The 20,664-nt window shown below is 45.6% G+C and overlaps 1 protein-coding gene across 2 annotated transcripts in view; it reads left to right on the plus strand.

Annotated features, from left to right (window-relative positions):
- Nucleotides 1-4,573: 4,573 nt before the first annotated feature.
- LOC146799172 (interferon-induced very large GTPase 1-like) overlaps nt 4,574-20,664 on the plus strand; it is a 139,340-nt gene continuing 123,249 nt past the window's right edge. For both annotated transcript variants that reach the window (XM_085626592.1, XM_085626593.1), the window contains exon 1: nt 4,574-4,604. The gene's annotated coding sequence lies outside the window, so the exon portion shown is untranslated. The remainder of the gene's footprint in view (nt 4,605-20,664) is intronic.

The following is a 20,664-nucleotide window of genomic DNA, read 5'->3' on the forward strand; positions in this document are numbered from 1 at the left end:
TGTAAATTATATAGTTATCTAAAACACTTTAACAGCATTAAAATGCCCCATGTGCATAACCTGAAAATTCAAGCACATGTAGCCATGCTACTGCTGACTCATGCAGATGAATATGTAAAATATTGACAGCTGCGTGGAGTGGAAGTACTGTTTTCTGTGGAAGCACACATCTTCTGTCCAATCAAAACATGTACTCCTGGCTACCAACGTGTAGGCAGAGCCAAAACCCCTCTCTGTAGTAATGCTGAAAGCTCATTTTTAGGTTGGTCAGATTATGTCTGGCAAGAGCTGTATAGGCAAGCCAGACCTAAACATGACCCTATCCCATATATGTCAACATTTTCGAAGTGGGAGATTTTAAAAACAAATCAGGGAAATGTATTTTCCTCATTGGCTTATATTTCAGAAGAGTCCATTTTAGGTGGAAGACATCTGAAATAAAGCAATTTTTGGCTTCATACATCCGAGACCGAAATGCTCCTGGGCGAGGCAAACGCAAGACTATGGAGGCCCTCCATCGAATGTTATGTGATGTTATGTATATCTTTAATATGTACTATCACCCACGAGGGTATCCTGGTGCTAAGCAGGTATGTGTTGCCTAACCCTGCCTGTGGTAGGTTGGTTAATTTTTAAAAAGCCAGGCCTTCAGCTTCTTGCAGAATTCAAGAAGAGAGTAAAAGTCTCTAATGTGGATTGGGAGGTCATTCCATTATTTAGGCGTGTCACTTGGAGAATCAAACAACTTAATAATTCTTGGTGACCTTAACCTATGTTGGAATGAAGTAAACAACTCACTAATTGAAACCCTGAACAATCTCCTACATGACAACAATCTCACACAACACTGCTCAGAAGAAACGCATCACAGAGGAGCAATCCTGGACGCTATTGCCCAAAGCGACATAGTTACGATTGACCACATCCTCCCCATGGACTTGTCCGACCACCACATCATCTTCTTCCACAACAACAAAATGGTCCCATTCCTACCCCCCTCGCAAGACCCCCCCAAATGGACTAGAAATATAACTCAGATCCCCCTAGCTGACCTTGAAGAAAAGATAAGCTCGCTCCTCCCCAGCGCCACTGAACATCTCTCCACAACTATCTCTCACTATAACTCAAATATGACATCCATCCTGGATCAACTAGCCCTTCTAAAATTAAAAAAAAAACAGGAACATTCCATCCAGATCATGGTTTAACACTGACATCAATGACGAAAGGAGACATCTAAGAGCCACAGAACGACTCTGGAGGAACAACCCTTTCATCACCCGTCGCGAAGAACTCCAAGCACATAGTTTTTCTGCTCCGCGCTGGACAACGCAATAAACAGACCCAAGGAGCTGTTTAACATCATCAGGCATCAAACCTCCAAGCCACTGCTTCCTCAGCTCAGGCATCCAAAGAACTATGCGACAACATCGCAGTTTTTTGAACGACAAAATCACCAAGATTGAGCTCCCACTAGACACCACCCCCCCCCCCCCCCACACCAAGAGCCCGACGCTTGGAATTAAAGACATCACATCCATGACCCCTTCTAAATCCTGGACAGCCTTCAATCTCATTCAGGAAGCAGAGATAGTCAAACTGATCTCCACCGCCAAGCCCTCATCCCATGTCCTCGATCAGCTACCCCCCTCAACTGACCAGAGAGCTGAAACTCGTCCTTGCCCTGCTCTGGTGCAGGATCATAAACAGCTCCCTGAGATCTGGAGTCGTACCAGACTGCTTCAAAGTTGGACAAGTCACGCCACTGCTGAAAAAACCAGGCCTATACACAAAAGATCTGAACAACTTCAGACCTGTCTCTAACTTACCTCTTCTATCCAAATTCCTGGAAAGATGCGTACTCCACCAACTGACTCACCACTTAGACAGCATCATCCTTCTTGATCCCCGCCAATCAGGCTTCACAAAAGGCTGCAGCACCGAAACCACGATCCTCAACGTCATTGATGATATATACAAGTCACTTGACTCGGACCAATGCTGCCTACTCATTCTCCTAGACCTATCGCAGCCTTCGACACGGTCGACCACAAACCTCTCATTAGGTTCTTCAAGAAAGGGCAGGTCTAGATGAGGTGGTCCTAAACTGGTTCTCCTCCTTCCTCCATAACCGAAATCAAAGAATAAAAATCCAAAACTTTGCGTCCGACCTACACCCTGTAAGCAGGGGTGTCCCACAAGGATCAGTTCTCTCCCCACAACTTTTCAACACCTACATTGAATCCCTCACTACCGTACACAAAAAATCCATCATCCCCTTCCACCTTTATGCAGACGACACGCAGATCTATCTGGAAACCTCCTCCATCGAGGACATCCAGAGACTCAACAACACGCTAAGAGAGGTCCAACACTGGCTCTCTAGTAACCACCTAAAACTCAATCAAGAGAAAACAGAAATACTCCTCATCTCCAACAAAGAAGAGAATTCCCAAATTGCGGAATGGCTCAAAGCTATTGATGCGCTCAACGGTAACCTCACCCTGGTAGACTCTGTAAAATCTCTAGGTATCACCCTAGACCTGAAACTGGACATGACCAAACACATTAAGAATTCTGCAAAGAGCGCCTTCCTCAACTTGAAGTTACTTAACAAAATAAAACCCTTCCTCCCACCCAAAGACCTTCAACAAGCCACTCAAGCATTGGTGCTGTCCAGACTAGACTACCGGAATGCAGTACTCTCTGGTACAACAAAATCTCACCTTGCCCCCTCAAAACAACTCTCAATGCAGCAGCCAGAATGGTCACCAGAGTTAAGAAATTCAACCACATCACAACCGCACTCAGAGAACTAAAATGGCTCCCAATTAAAATACGGGCTAGCTTCAGAACAGCCTGCCTCATGCACAAAGCCCTTCACACAGGCAAACCAGAATACCTGGCTTCCAAACTCAAAAAAGCTGGTCAGTCCAGGAACCTCAGGAGCTCCAACACTCTACTACTCATCCGGCTGAAAACACGCAAACAAAATACCGTGACCAGGTCCTTTGCTGGTAACACGCCCAAAATCTGGAACTCTATTCCCCTCCACATCAGAACTATCCCCTCTTTTGCAAAATTCCAGACTGCTCAAAGAGCTTTTCCTCGAGCATTCCCTAGTGAACCGATAGGATCCGCCGAAGTGCTTTAGCCAGCACACCACATGACTCTGCCTCTTTGTCCTATGACCTCGATCTCCTACACCTCCCGGACCCCAACCTCATTCCCTCCTCCCGGAAAGAGGAGCCTATCGGCCACTTGTGTGTGAACTGTTCTCACCGCGTATCTTTACGTTATATTTGCTTCTCTTTATGTTTGAACTCTACGCGCCATGAATCATTATGTTCTACTACGGTCACTACTTTGTTTGATTGCATCTTTGATACATGTTGTAAAGCGCTCTGATACCCTCGGGTCCAGCTAGCGCTATATAAAACTCCTAAAATAAATTAAACAAAAATAAATAAGGAGTGATGTAGGAGAACGCTCGTCTTCCTGAACTGGTTCTGTGTATGTGTGGGGTGTGCAGGTAGAAGCCCTGTGGAGCAGAGGTGTCTGGATGATTGGTGGAAGGAGATGAAACTGTTCAGGTAGGTGGGGACTGAGTTGTGTAGTGCCTTAAATGTGTGTCTGATGAGTTTGAATTGAGCATTTTTGTGTATTGGGAGCCAGTGTAGTTCCCTGAGGTGTGGTGTGATGTGAGTTCTATGTAGGAGGATGAGGATGTGTCTTGTTGCAGAGTTCTGAATGGTTTGTAACCTTCTAGTGAGTTGCTTGGTGATCTCGGTGTAAAGGGTGTTCTCATAGTCCAACTTGCTGGTAACTAGGAGGGTGTGTGACAGTTTTTTTTAGAGTTGCTTGTGAGCCATTTGAGATCTTCCAAAGCATCTTTAAAGTGTGAAAGTAGGATGCAGTGACGACGTTGACTTGTGCGGACATGTCCAGTTTGCTATTTGATGATTATCCCGAGGTTCCAGGCATGGGTTCTGGATATGGGTAATAAAAAAAAAGGAGACAACTGAGACAGACATTATGTTTCAGTCTCATGCTTACTTATGAGCAGGAAGAGACTTAAGCAAAGTCCCCAGAATGTATATGTTAACTATTGGAAAGAGAAGGTTATGTAGCTTTTATGTCCTACATGCTTTGCCATGCCTGTTTCCACTTCCAGCTGTCATTACGTTTATTTTTTTCACAAACTGATCAAATTAGACCTTTGAACTTCAACAAAAATCACATTTTTATTCATAAGGGCAGGAACAAGGAAGTTCATAAAACCTAACGCTATAAAACTGACTATATTTTTCGGCTTTCTATAGCATATGCTACCTAGCCTGCCTGGTTTGACGTAACAACCATTGCGTGCGAAGGTACCTGTAGGGCTGCTTTGTTTTATTATCCTTCATGGGGTGATTTACTTGTGTTTACCCTAGCTACGGCACAGTACCGTTTGCTTTTCTTTCCAATCAATGATTGTAATTTGCCCGGGGCGTGACACCTGACCGTTTCGCTTCGTAGAGCGAAAGTGAAAGTTTCTTGACTTTAAAAAGGTGTTTCCAACAACAAAACTATGAAACCGAGCAGAGACTACGCAGGAAAAGGTACGTGCTTGCTCTTCAGCGACACACATTTCTCGTTTCTGTAGAATTGTGCAAGTTGAGCCAAGTTTAAAAGCAATATGTGCTGTAATTTGCGCTTCCTATTTGACGTTAGAATTGTACAATGTGAGAAGGAAAACACGTTTGTAAGATGGGCGTTAGCGCAGTGACGTTGTATCAGAAGTGTTCGAGTCCGAGAGGAAGGTCTTGGGGGCATATTATCAAGCCAGGCGATAAAATTATCGCCGCTTTAGCGGCAGAAAACTGCCGCTAAAACGGCGATAATGGGCTTGATAATATGCTCTATGGAATTCCAATTGAAGCCCATGTTAGATGTCCTTCACATTTAACATGGGCTTCAATTGGAATTCCATAGAGAATATTATCAAGCCCATTATCGCCGTTTTAGCAGCAATTTTCTGCCGCTAAAGCGGCGATAATTTTACCGCCTGGCTTGATAATATGCCCCCTAGTTCCGTTACAATGTTTTCTCTTTACACTCCGTACAAGTGGGACTGCACCGAGGATGACATTAAAAACACAAAACCGGAGTCTAAAACGGACAAATGGTTTATCTCCAGAGCTGGGCGGAGAGAGGATGTGGCTTAATGGCCAGAGTTGCAGACTTTGGAACTGGGGAACCGTTTCGGCGTTGGTTCAACATTCTGTGATACCGGGTATAAAACACTTTATCTCCTTGTGTCTAGAAAAATATGAATGTGTTCTTGTGTAATGTAATAAGTACTAGTGCTTGTGTAAAGCGCGCGAATACCTTCGTGTCGAGTTCCCGTTATATAAAACTAGCATATAATAAAAAGAAATGTGCCCCCTCACTGCAGCTGATTAATGAAATTTGGTAGCGTGGGGCCCATTTTGAGGTCACAGTTCAGTCACACACAGTGGTCGAAGTGGGGGGGGGAAAAAAGTAGGGGAACTCTGAGGGAAGCATCAGGGGGTGGAAATAATCCGAGGATTGGTTCAGTGGGCGGAGTCAGAGGTGTGGCTAGAAAGAGCAAAACAACCTAATTTTTAGTATGTTTGGCATTTCACTGACCAGTTACAGCTTATAACGTTATTTAATGCAACCAATAGATACACGTTTATTTGAGGTTTAATATGAGTTATTGACATTAACCTCTTCGCTGCGGCGCAAATTCCGCCGCAGCGCTCCCGCAGTGCTGGCATTCCGATCGCGGGCGTGGTAATGACGTCTCCCGGCCGTCGTCCGCACACGCCCATCGTGACTCATGACGGCCGGGAGACGTCATGAGCACGGAAGAGGTTAGAATACATTTACAATGTGGGATACGTTTTCAATCACAGAATGTCCCAAACAGGCATAGAAGTGGAATCATAAGCCATTTGTGTCCAAGCCATGCAGTTTCTTTTATCAGCACTTCTCCTCCCTTTTCTAACCATTTCTGAACATAAAATTTGGCTTTAGATTCTATGACAGGAGGCCTCACGTGTTGGGGAGCACTGTTGATTACATCATTCTGTGCCCCTCGGTCAATGCAAAATTGAATTCCTACGTTTTTTCACGCAACATGTCATGAAGCCAGCATTAGATGCCTCTTAGTTTCCTGTTATTGTATCCAGACATAGCACTCTCAAACAAACCAGACCCGGTGGTTTTGCAAATGCTTTTAGCAGTATCAGATGAATGAGATACAACTATTTTATTAGTAGTTTGTGTAATTACTACTCGAGTTAGTTAGCAATGAGAATTGCAAAAGCATCACTTCTGAAATTATGAGACTCAAACATTGGTAGAGTCAGAAATAGGGTGTGGTGTTTGGATTATCTCAATCAGTTATTTTCTCCTCTTGAGACTACTATCCTCTGCAATCACTATTAGACAACTTCATCCTTTATCTCTCTCCAAGCACTGTAGGCGTCTAGAAACTCCACCCAACAGAGACTGCATGAGAGAAGTTCAAACATGAATGGCAAAATATCCTAGTTTGCAAATGTTTTCCACATAATTATAGCTCTCCCGTGTTTGCCACATAATGCACCATCTGCTGCATAATCTGATGGTTTTAACAAAAATAAATTTTAGCTCAAATGGATCAAAACAAAGTGACTTGTGTTGCTGTTTAGTGGAGGGCCCTTTACAAAGGTTGACTGGTCACGTTCTCAGTGCTGCACTTGTTTGTTAAACTGTTATTAATGGGGTGAAAGCTTTGCAGAGACTGTAGTTAGTATGTGTAAAAATGTCAAAATAATATAGTATCAGAAAATATACATTACACTGCAGCCTTTTTGCTGCATGATTTAGTCAACACTGCAACATAATGTTGTCTTCCATTGCTGCATAATTGCAGTGGCCTCAATGCAGGCAGCACATGCTAAAAGTGCTTGTGTATGAGGCAGAGACTGTGAAGTTTGCGAATTTAGGGGCATATTTATGGGGATGGTGGCATAGGGCAGCGCAGCAAGTTACTTTGCTGTGCTTCCCTGCATCACAGGGCAAGGGCAGGAATGCACCGTATTTATCCAATATGGTGCATTCCTCTCCTTTCTCCCTGTGCTGATGCCGTTTTGGCAGCCTAGCGCCAACGCAGGCACACTTGGCCCATGATGCAAGGGTGCCTCCATTGCATGCAGGATTGTTTTGTGCAGGAAGGGGCACCTTCCTGTACAAAAACAATCCGAAGAGGCTCTTTCCTCTTTCTATGTGGGCTGCAGAATGCAGCAGCACACATAGAAAGAGGAACAAGCATTTACAATGCAATAGGTCTCGCAATAGCGAGATTTCGAGCTATTGGAGTGGTAAATGGAAATGCCTTTTATAATATTAAAAGGCATTGTCATTTACAATACCAATAGGTCAAATTTTAGCAAAAGCAAGACATATTGTATTGTAGAGCATGGTGTCCGTGGAGCGGGCGCCGCATTCACCAATAAAGTTAAAAAAAAAAGAAAAGGAACAGAGCGCAGTGTTCCTGAAGCGTGCGCCGCGCTTAGCATGCAATTTATTTTCATAAAAATAAAAGGTGAAAGAACGTGCGGTGTCCCTGAAGCGTATTGCACGTTCTTCTAAAAAATAAATAATAATCAAAAAAGCATTGCCATAGTGCCATAAGTGCTGTGGGGGTATGGGATAGCCGCTTTTTAAGTTAGAGCAGCATAGTTCCCACATATAGTGCAGTCTGTGTAACAACGGAAGTAAAAGGTCGAGTTGTTATTGGAGGTAACAAATGCAGACAAGGTGATACCAAGGAGGGACTAACAAGCCTGTTTACGAATCAGAAGCCAGCATTTATGAAGGACAATGACACAAGACAAATGACCAAACATGGGCGGAGAGAGGGAGTGCATACCACTAATTGCAATTTCGCTCTCTCAAGTTCACTGATGTGTTTATTTTTTCCATTTTTGCAGAAAGCAAATTAGGCTATTATGTGGTTTACCTTTGTGTTTGTTGAGGGAGATAATAAAGCTTCCGATGTGTTGCTCCACCATCAGTTGTGGTTCTGACACAAAAAAAAACTCACCATGGAAGAACTGCGCAACATTCGTTCCCGCCCCATAACATCCCAGTCACAGGTACTTGTGAGAGGAAAGTTAATTGGATCCACATTTGGCCGTGTTCAACGTCACCCGCCCCCTCCCCTTGCAGGCCGCAATGGGATCTAACATGCAGCGGCGGGTTATGCGATCTCATGCGCGGGTTGTGGCTTGCTAAAAAAACACAACCATCAGGTCTGCAAACATAAAACGCGAAACGGGACTTCAGCACAACCCACATGTAGCCCTAGTGTCTGTGGTCTGGAAGAGCAACAGATGCCGCCCATAAACTTTCACAATTCTATTCCTGCACCGTGCAATTACTATGTGGTTTGAATTGAATTGAATTGAATTGAAGAGTTCTGCTTACCTTGAAGTTCTTTTGCGGTATGCTCCTGGGTTATTTGCTGGAATTATTGCTCACTCTCTCGTGTCAATGAGCTCTCTGTAAAACAAGAAAAACAAGGGAAGGACTGTTTGCTGATTAAATGCAGGCGGAAGACGAGGAGATGTGCGGTTAAGAGAGGAAGATGAGCGAGAAGGAAACCCGGACTGGTGGAGGAAGACAGAGAAAGGAAGTGATATGTTCTGTAGTTTGAAGACAAGAAAAACAAGGGACTGTTTGCCGATTAAATGCATTCAAGCAAATTTGTGACACGGCGGAGCGTGGCGCCCGTGCTTGGCGGGGGCGGGGGAGCGCATTACAGGCGGGGGAACGGACCCTTTGAAGTACGATGCCAAACGGATTGCATGGCGGCACGATGCACGTGATTGTGCGCGTGCTCGCCATGCAATCCGCTTTTGGGAGCACTTTTGGGAGCCCCTTACTAGAGTCTCGCCTAGCTATTGCTATCGCAATAGCTAGGCGAGACCTAAAAAACCAGGAGGAATAACGATATCTCTCCTCGTTATGCCTCCCCTCAGGAGGTGCAAGATTTTGACGCAATCCTAATTTTAGAAGTCCTTGTAAATCTGTGAATGCGCCAGAAACCGTGGGAGTTGCGTGGGGACTTTTATTGTTGTTGCTGGGTTTACAAGGAACTCTGCAGTGATTTATGTGTTTTTAAGAGTGAGTCATTATGCTGCACATTTCTGCTGGTTAGGTCTCGCCTGACCCAGCGCATGCGCTGGTCTGGCGAGACTTTTTGAGGGGGCTCCAAAAAGTGCTACCAGGCCAGCCTAGAGCTACAGTGCACGTGAGCGGGCGCGCGCGCTGCGCTTTTCCGCGGTTACTTTCACTTTCACGGCCACACGGCCGCTTTGATGTTTGATCGCGATCACTTTCGCGGCCGCATGGCCGCTTGTTTCTTTCTCTCTCTTAATATCTCCGCTACCATTGTTATCTCACTTCTCCCCAAACTGTACTTCTTCTGCCTTCTCTGCTATTTTTCATCTCTCTCCCTCCAGTTCCCCTCTCCCTGTTACACTTTAGCACTTCTCCCCAACACTCATTCACTTACTGCAAATCTATTATGAGCTTGTTCTCTCTGCCACTCACAATTCTTTTCTTTCTCACTGTCCCCCTACCCTTCCACTTATTTGTTCTCGCCACCCCTTGCCCTTCCCCTGTGTCCCCTTTCTCACATTCTTACGTCATTCTCTCGCGGCCTTTCCTAAAATCATTTACCAAGTTCTCTTTCACCCATATTGTTTATTTCACCACTGATTTCTCTCTTTATGTCTCACCCCCCTGGCCTAGCCGCATCACTCTCTTGCTTGCCCCCACTCATTTGAAATCTTAGACCTGCATCCCACCTGCCTAAACACCTCTCGGGCTCACTCCATAGTCAGTATCTCAAATGCTATGCATGTCATTCTCACCTTCAGGCTGTCTTTGTTTGCCTTTCCCTGAAATGCTCTTTTCAGTCATTACTTCACAATTCTTTATTTCTCCGCATATATCTCTTCTCTGTATTTCTCTGCCTGTGTCTTTGATTCTCATCTTCCCGTTTTTAGAGCTCCCATCTCTTTTTATATATCGCCCTCTTATTTTACTTCTACTTCTCTCTTTTCCTTTGCGCTCCTACCTTTTCCCCTTCTTCTCAGAATTGGTAAGAGTACTTAGCTCAAAATCCTAGAGTTCTCTTTCATACCAAAGATGCCTCGCACTATGGGTGCAGAACCCACTTTCTTTGAGAATTTCTGGTGTACTGCAATGCCATGAAGGCTCAGATAGAGAGTACGCAGCCTGAAATCAGAATTATTCAAAGGCCCATTAGGCAACAAAAATCTTAAGTGGAACAGACAAAAATTGGGATGAATACGAAAATGATCTACGTCAGATTCATAAGGAATTCTGATAGCATCTCCAGGGAAAGGAGAAAAACAAACTAAATAAATGAATAGTGTCTCTAATAGATCAGGAAAAGTTTCTCAACAATTGGACAGAGACCTGTGAGGAAAATGAAAAGTCTCTGCCTCACATCCAAAACCAAGGGTTTTCATACACATTTTACAGACAGGAAGTAAGCTGAAACTATAAATATAGCATGAAATGACTAATGATAATAGATATTGAGCAAATCAGAATGATGATCGTCACAACAAGAACTGCTAACCCATTTCTAAGTCAGATGAATTCTTCCATTAGCTTACACAGCAACAGCACACTCGAGAGATTTACAACACAATATAAAACATTTTCAAACAAAGACTCATACACCAGGGTACGAACGAGTGTCCTGCACAATGTTACATTAGGTACATGAAGAAAGGCTCATTCACAATACATGCTCTCTGAAGAAAATGCCAATTTCATCACTGCGTTTCTGTGCTTTGTGAAAATAGTGGGGAGAGAAGACATGAAGGGGGACATTAATTGGGAGGGGCAATGAGCAGGAGGAAGATGAACAGAACACCAAACACCATCCATTTGAATAAAATGGTGCTTCTGTAGAAATTTGGCATAACTAAACTATATTAATATACACACTTCTAAACCGCTACGTAAAATTGTTTCAAGTGCAACATTAATAATTCATTGGGTACAACTATATTAATGATAGAAATCATTATTAGTCAAAAATAATTTGTCACCCAAAATTGCACATTTAAAAAGAGCTTTAAAACTCCCATCTAGTGATACTCCTCTTGATACATCCTTCCCATCATGAGATCTCATCTATCCTATTTTTCCAAGCCCATCATGCCCTCCTCTCCTGATCTATCCTGTTATGCGGTCTGCCATGCTTGGATCTGCCCACACCATTCTCAGCTATCACATGTTCTTTTGTCACTCTATTGTTTTGCATCTTCTTTGGCCTCTAATACCTGCTTGTTCCAATTCTCACTCCATTATTTTCTTTTCCACAATGTGTGTTCTGCCTACTTCTGTGCCCTCTTTAGTCCCATACTACACCATTCCATGCTCCCTGATTCAGAAATCGTATGTCCTACTCCTCCCCACCCTGTGCTCCTCCATCATGCATTCTCCTATCCTGTGCTGTCCCTTCTAGTGCTATATCCCCTCATGTGCCATTCACATTCAATGTTCTATATGTGTGAGTTTTTCTATCCTATGGTTTGCCCAACTTATGCTTTTCTTAGCACTGTGATACTCCATCATGCATTTTCCATTTCTATACTCCCTATTTCAATTCCCTGCATACTGCCCCTTCTATCCTGTGTCAACATAATGTACCCTCTCTTTCTGTGCTCTGTGATCCTATGTTCTCCATAATGTGCTCTTTGTGGTCTGTTGCATCCTGTGCTCCCGCATTCTATGCACCCAATTCTGTGACTTTCCAATGTGTTCTCTTACTTGATGCGGTTCAACCATTCTGCGCTCTTTTCCGTCTAGCCCTCTTCCATGTAGTGCTCCATCATCCTTTACTCTCTCATCCTCAGCTCAATTTTCACATGCCCTGAACTGTCCTGTCCCCTAGCTCATTTTTTCTCTCCTTAATCCATCTCACTTTCATCCTGTGCTATCTTATAACTTGCTCTTTCTTATCCACTGTTCTCATCAATCCTCTGTACTCTCACCCTGTGCTTCATCACCCTAAGCTCTCTCATTCAATGGCTGCATTTTCTCATTTTATGCTACCAACAATGTGATGTTCGTCTGTGTGCTCCCCTGACCTGTGTCATATTGTTCCTTTTTTTATTCATCTTGTTTACTCCCCCATGCCACATGTGCTTGCTTGTATTCCCATTCTCCTATTATTGCATCCTATGCTGTCACTATTTTTAGTTGTTAGGTCCCTCATTCCATGCTCTCTCTTCTATGTTTTGGTAGATTCCTGCTTGCCCATCCTGTCCTCTCTGATCACTGCATGAACCCTCCCGTAATATACTATTTCTCATCATCCAGATCCAGGACCCATGCACGCACCCTTCTGTGCCATTTCCCAACTTATATTCTCTTACATCTTTCTCTCTTCAAACTACAACTTTTGTTCTCTCCCATTCTATGCTTCTCTCTTCCTATGCTCACCTATTTGGTCTTTTTCCCATCCTGCACTCTTTGGTTTTTCACTCAAGAAGTATATGTTTTTGCTCTAGCATTGTGCTTTTTTGTCTACACAGTCTCTTTCCTATACTGTTCTTGCCATATTGTATGTGTTTCTCCACTCTGTGCCACATCTCATTCTGTGTCCTCTTCCATGTTGTTCTCTCATATTCTGTGTGTTGCTATCATCTTTACTCTTCATTCCTTTTACCAGTGCCCTGGCCAAGGCCAGACCAATTGGTTTTATCAATGCTTGTTTTAACTGTTTTTGCTGCATGCCCCACTTCTGGCAGGTGGCCACCTACAAAATGTTTAGTGACCATTCCAAGATGGGCAGCTGCATGCGCATTGACGCACTCATTCACAGCAAGTATCTCCAATTGAGTTGGTTTTATTTTAACAAATCCCTTTCTAAGAGGGCAACCAAGGATGCACGCTTCCATGGTGGACATCTCCTAATGTTCTATTAAAAAACACAATTAAAAAATGGCCAGTAAACGTATGTAGCCTGACGCTTGATCCCCCAATAATAGGCCTCACTGGTATATTTCTACATATGTACAATACCGGGAGGTATATGGAGGCTTTCTATTTGTTAACACAGTCAGGATAATTGGACAATAATTAGGTGATTTCAATCCATGGTCATAAATCCATGTGATCCAGTCGAATGACCAGTTATCCGCAGTTAGTGCCTGCTGTTTTTGGCAACATTTTCATTTAAAACGTAAAAACATTATATCTCTGGTTCCCCTTATTGGAATGTTGTTGTTTTGGTAGCATTTAGTGTAATAAAAGTTATCCTAGTTTTTAGGTTGAGCCTTGAGTCAGCGTACATGCGCAGCTCTGCGAGACTAGTTGTTGTGGAGCAGGGAATGGAAGTACCGCCCACTCTCCGACCATATTTACCAGTGGCTTGTGTCATTGTCTTTCCTAAATGCAGACTTCTGATTTGTAAATAGGCGTGTTAGTCCCTCCTTAGTACCGCCTGGTCTTCATTTGTCATCACCCATGGCTACTGGCCCTTTTACTTCAGTTGTTACTCTGAACCTGTTATTTATTCGCATGTATGCGAGTTTGAGCTATTGGCATTGTAAATGACAATGCCTTTAATTTTTGTTTTGGCTTTTAAAACATAATTAAAGCACATTGTCATTTACAATGCCAATAGCTTAAACTTGTTTTTTATGTGTGCATGTGGCTTAACGGCCAGAGCGGCCGATTTTGAAGCTGGGGAACCAGGTTCGAGTCCGGTGGGAGGCCCAAACATCCTGTGATTCTGTCCAAATTACTTTATCACCCCCTGCCGAAAAAAAATAATACGTGTATGCAACTAGTGCTCGTGTAAAAGTGCTTTAATACCTTCTGGTCGAGTTCGTGCTATATAAAACTGCAAAAAAAAAAAAACTGCAAAAAAAATAGCTCAATGGCCATCTTTCCATCTTAAAAAATTGGGGAATGATCGAAATTAGCACAAATCCTCCACCAAAATGACCTGCTACTATGGATCCGTGTTCTTGTGCCTCAGAGGCAGCACTCCTCTTAGAAAAGGGCACTAACGCAGAACGAAGATAGGAAAGGTTAGAACCTGCAGCAATTCACTGGGGAGAATTTTACAGTTTTTGAGGTAGTATAAGCATTTTTGTCATGCACTCACTATCCACCAAGTATTGTGTTATTTTCCACATTTACATTTTTCTTTACGAGACCTAGTATTTTAATAAGCACTTCATTATCTTTCATTTACATCTTATTGCTAAACGATATCCTAGTTCTCACCAGAAGAGCACACTGAAATGTGCAAGAAGCTACAGCCCACCTTGGAGTGCCAACCCCTATGCAGTCAGGCTATGCTGCAATTCAAATATGATGTGCAGCATTGCTCATTTATTAGTGTTGCATATGCTTCTTACAGTTTCAGGCGCTAAAGCATACTTTAAAATTCTCTCAGTAGGGGAGTCTGATGCTGGCTAACGAGAGGCCCAGGGATGCCACATTTCTAGGATTTCCACTATGTGAATCATTCTGTTTTAGGATTTACTGTAAATGTATCTCATGTGAATAGCCTGAAACTCCAGCATGGCTCCACCTTCTGCGGACCAACGGTGGACAGCCCCGGTGAGGTATGTTTTTATAGAGTGAGGCTTTTTGATCATGAAAACCTTGGAAAAGTGACTGCAGATTTTTTTTAGAACCCATCCTAGACAGTCTAAATTGAAACTGTTGAAGCGGAAGCTTCTTAATGTGTGTGAAGCATGTCCTACATTTGATAACACCTCCCTGACTGCGCACACTGAGATTATGACCGCTCGCTGCACTCAGCACAGCGAGGGGCACTTGGGAACACTGAAATAACAATCTGGGCATTATCCATCACGCTTAATCTAGCTGAAATCAGGATTAGGAAAAATACATGAGACATCACAATAATCTAAATGCTTCAATCAGGAGAGCTGGCAGTCTCCCTCACTACAAAGGTTAAAAAGCATTGGCATAGGCAATAGGTCTCGCTTTTGGGACCTTATAAATATTTAGTTATGCAGCACAATATCCTTGGTGCAACAACATCAACCGTTGCATGGCGAAACACTTATAAGGTCCCAAAGGCGAGACCTATTGGCTATGCCAATGCTTGTTTTGTTGCTGTGGCCAGATTTTGCAGCATTGCTGCAAAACCAGTCCCCAGTTACAAAACCAGTCTCCCACGCAACACCTACCGCAACACCTCCTTTGGCGCACAGTAACGCAACACGCCCCATAGTCTGGTGTGCATGCAAATCCTGCATTGCCAATCCCTGGTGAGTTGCATTAGTACTGCTAGAACAAAGTCAATGGAGGCACCAATGAGTGAGGCGGACTGGCCTCAAGGGTCTTGTGACCTCAGTGACAAAGTCACTGCTGCTATAGAGTGCTGCTTTGTAGGCCTGCCTGCAAGACTGGAGGTGGACTTCAGTATGGATTGTGGTGGACAGGCCTTCAAGGTGCTAAGATGCCAGGGCTTCTAAGGTCTAGCTGGGCCTTCTAAGGTATAGTAGGAGAATGTGCTCCCTCAGGAGAGTGGTCTACTGGACTAGTCATGAAGGTTTAACCAGTTCCCCAGTTCCAAATTCGGTAGCACTGGCCATAGCGCCACATCCTATCCCCCCGAACACCCTTCTGCCCCACTGAGAGAAGCTTGCACTGTCTTTAGCTGCAACCCAATTCTGCCCCATTATAAACACCAGGATGTCACTCAATTCAAATTATGCACTGCCTGAAAAAATAACATCCTGGAAAAAGCAAACACTCAAAGGGAATGCAAGATTATGTAAAGCATGCGAAATATAAGCAGGAACGACATGTTACCTTAACGCTTTTACACTCCATGTTCAGAAATTAATGAGTATTTTTTGTCTCAAACGATGAGGACATGAATACAAGGCTCCTCCTGTACACAGGTGTGCCTTTGTTAAGCAGGGCTCAGAAGAGAAAGGGACACATCAGGAGAATCTGATCTTACTCACAGAAACCCACCAGGACCCCTCCACATTCATGTCAGCCAGCTAGCTGCTCAAACATAGGCATTATGTATTCAAGTGTCCTGCAAAGGATGCCTTTTGAACTGTCCGGCTTGGCTAACTCTTCTACTCACAAAAAACTTGAGAGAGATCTTGACAGTAAAATGATGTATTTTCATTCCGGAAGTGAACAAAAAGCAGTAACCCACTGAGCTAAGCACATAAATTATTGTTCTTTGATATGCATGGTACACGTTCTCTGTATCAGGCGTATCAACCCTCTGCACTACCTTAGATGTGTCAAAACAGCCATTAGACAAAACTCCCTCCCATCTCTCTCTTCAGGTACATTGATCACCAGAGTTATCTTGGCACTTTTATTGTTGCCCGGAACCTGTTGAATATACAAGGAACTTTGCAGTGTTTTTAAAACTCCTGCACTTCTACAAAACCGGCCCCCACTAACTAAAACGACCCCCTACCCTTCCGGACCCCCTGGGAAACGTCTGAGGCCCGATACGGCCAGTCCGGCCCAGTTACTGTAAAGCCTTTTTCAATGCACTATTGTAGATATGTATGATTATTTGATATAAACGTCACAGATCATTGTTAGTGTAAAACACAGATTCTTTCTGAATATCCTTTGAATTGGGTTCCTGAATGAATGATACACACAAGCAGTTTGGTACAAAGCTTCAAGCACAACTTATCTCCAAAAGAAGGTCTCTGGGTAGACCTCTGAGGTAAGCACATTAATGTTATTCCTAAGGGCCCTCACACAGGACCACTTGCCTTTTTGACCTTCCTGTACATTTCCTGCCTATGCTTTACTATGCAAAAATCTTTATGGCAGAGAAGCCACAATACTATCCCAATTTCTACCAGTCATCTCTCATATACAAAGGGACCAACCAACCATTGACCAAACTAACCTGCAGATTAGCTATTGATGCCGATTCTGGTTGGCACTTGACATCTTTTAAGCAAAAACTGAGAAGTATTGGCAATGGTTAATTTGTCTTTATGCATTAAATATTATGAAGATTTGAAATGTTTTGTTCATTTTACAGAAACAAACTATTTTTTTAGAGGTCCCCATTAAATATGGGTTTAATCATCAATGAATTAATGACAGCCACAAACTAGAGATCCAGCTTTCCCATTATTTAATTAGAACTTTGGAACATTAAATACATTTTCTGCCATCTGTGTGGTGCACCATCTTTGCAGCAGGCATATTACCCCTGTGCTTTACAGTAGATGAGTCAAAACTGCCAACAAACAAATCTCCAATCTATCTCCATCAGGAAGATAAACAATCAGAGATATCAGTCTTAACACTTTTATAGTTGCGTAATAACTACTGGGTTTACAAGAAACTCTGCAGTGAGTATGTGTTTTTAAGAGATAGTCATTTTGCTGCACATTTCTGCTGGTTCGGTCGAGCCTAGAGCCAGCGCGCATGCGCTGCTCTAGGAGGCTTATTGTAGAGGAGTACGGAGTAGCAGCTCCGGAGTACGGAGAAGAAGCACCACCCACTATCCGCCCTTATTTCCCATTGGCTTGTGTCATTGTTTGTCCTAAATGCCGGCTTCAGATTCATCAATAGGCTTGTTAGTCCCTCCTTCTCTCCATTTGTCACCTCCCATGGCGACTGGCCCCTTTACTTCAAGTGTTACATGGTAGGTATTTTTTTAGACTGAGAGCACTATTTTCGTTAATGAGGTTCTCCCACTGCATGCAGGACGTGCTTTGCTGCATTCTTTTCCCTGCCCCGCCCTCCCACCCATTGTCCGTGCTTTTCACTCCCCACTCCCTCCTGTTGTCTGTGCCTTTCACTGTCCCCTCCCTCCCGTTGTCTGTGCATTGTCCATGCCTTTTAATCCCCCGCCCTCCCTCCCGTTGTCCGTGCGCGTTGTCAGTGCCTTTTACTCCCCCCGCCGTCCCTCCCGTTGTCCGTGCCTTCCACTCCCCCCTGCCTCCCTCCTATTGTCCGTGCCAATCACTACCCCCGCCCTCCCTCCCATTGTCTGTGCTTTTCACTCCCCCGCCCTCTGTCCTGTTGTCCATGCCTTTCACTCCTCCCCTGCGACCGCCCTCACGTTGTCGGTGCCTTTCACCCCCAACCCCCTTCTGTTGTCCGTGATGCCTCCCCCATCCCATGATGCCTTCCATTTTTAATGCAATAGGTCTCGCATGCATTCCAAATGCTTGTATTAAAGAGTTTGCACCCTGTTTACACGTGGCTATGACCTACTTACAGCGGCAGACACCCAACCAGAGGGATTTAAAGCTTATTACATGGGCACCAGTTACTTTATTTAAGGGCATATTTCTTTGTAACAAAGACACATGGGCATTAAATGGTTTCAAGGTCTTTTGATTTTTTTATTTATGAACTTAAAAATCAACTCATATTAAGGAGTGTATGCTGCCGTAAACTTCAATGACTTACACCCTTTTTAGGTCTCGCCTGGCTATCGCGTTGGCTATCGCGTAAGCGATCGCACAGCGAGACTTATGTAGGGGCTTCAGAAAATGCTCCCAAAGGCTTCCCAGGCGGATCGGGTGGCGGTTACGCGCACAACCACGCACATTCCATTTGCCACGAGCTACTTCCTGCGCGTGCGCCGCCTCACGCATTCAGAGAGATTTAGTAAGGGACACAAGACCTTAGGAATGCGGTTTATGGCCAGTGCATGTGAGGCATTCAAGCACGAAGCTGGCATCTGGCATCGGACTTGAAAGCAGCAGACTGCTTTCGCCAGCGCGCGCTCGGCCTCACTTCCTGCATCCCCTCTTACAACAATTAACTTTCGTTATAACTCACACCCCATATGCTCATTCCCTCCCACCCTTCCTTTGATGTCCGCTTTTCTTGTTGTTTACAAACCACGCCACACACTGCTGCACGCCGCACACTGCTGCACGCCGCACACTGCTGCACGCCGCACACTGCTGCATGCCGCACACTACCGCACGCCACACACTGCTGCGCACACTGCTGCATTACACACTGCTGCATTACACACTGCTGCACGCTGCACACTGCTGCACGCCTCACACTGCTACACGAAACACTGCTGCATGCCTCACACTGCTGCACGCCACACAGTGCTGCACGCCACACACTGCTGAACGCCACACACTGCTGCACGCCACACACTGCTGCACGCCTCACACTGCTGCATGCCTCACACTGCTGCATGCCTCACACTGCTGCACGCCTAACACTGCTGCACGCCTCACACTGCTGCACGCCGCACACTGCTGCACGCCACACACTGCTGCACGCCACACACTGCTGCACGCCACACACTGCTGCACGCCACACACTGCTGCACACCTCACACTGCTGCACACCTCACACTGCTGCACGCCTCACACTGCTGCACGCCACACACTGCTGCATGCCGCACACTGCTGCACGCCGCTGCACGCCACACGCTGCTACACGCCACACACTGCTGCACGCCTAACACTGCTGCACGCCGCACACTGCTGCACGCCGCTGCACGCCACACACTGCTGCACGCCGCTGCACGCCACACACTGCTGCATTACACACTGCTGCACGCCGCACACTGCTGCACGCCTCACACTGCTGCATGCCTCACACTGCTGCATGCCTCACACTGCTGCACGCCACACACTGCTGCACGCCACACACTGCTGCACGCCCCACACTGCTGCACGCCCCACACTGCTGCACGCCACAGACTGCTGCACGCCACAGACTGCTGCACGTCACACACTGCTGCACTCCACACACTGCTGCACGCCGCACAATGCTACACGAAACACTGCTGCACGCCACACACTGCTGCACACTGCTGCATGGTGCACGACACTGCTGCAAGCAGCACACTGCTGCACACCACTGCACGCCACTGCATGCCACACAGTGCTGCATGCCTCACACTGCTACACGAAACACTGCTGTACGCCACACACTGCTTCACGCCGCACACTGCTGCACGCCGCACACTGCTGCACGCCGCACACTGCTGCACGCCACGCACTGCTGCATGCCACACACTGCTGCATGCCGCTGCACGCCGCACACTGCTGCACACTGCTGCACGCCACACACTGCTGCACGCCACACACTGCTGCACGCTGCACAATGCTACACGAAACACTGCTGCACGCCGCACACTGCTGCACGCCGCACACTGCTGCACGCCACACACTGCTGCACGCCACACACTGCTGAACACTGCTGCATTACTCACTGCTGCATGCTGCACGACACTGCTGCACGCCGCACACTGCTGCACGCCGCACACTGCTGCACGCCGCACACTGCTGCATGCCGCACACTGCTGCACGCCGCTGCACGCCACACAGTGCTGCATGCCTCACACTGCTGCACGCCACACACTGCTGCACGCCACACACTGCTGCACGCCGCACACTGCTGCACGCCGCACACTGCTGCATGCCTCACACTGCTGCACGCTGCACACTGCTGCACGCCGCACACTGCTGCACGCCGCACACTGCTGCATGCCGCACACTGCTGCACACTGCTGCATTACTCACTGCTGCATGCTGCACGACACTGCTGCATGCCACACACTGCTGCACGCTGCACACTGCT

The sequence above is a fragment of the Triturus cristatus genome, chromosome 9, assembly GCF_964204655.1.
Source record: "Triturus cristatus chromosome 9, aTriCri1.1, whole genome shotgun sequence".
Classification (NCBI taxonomy): domain Eukaryota; kingdom Metazoa; phylum Chordata; class Amphibia; order Caudata; family Salamandridae; genus Triturus; species Triturus cristatus.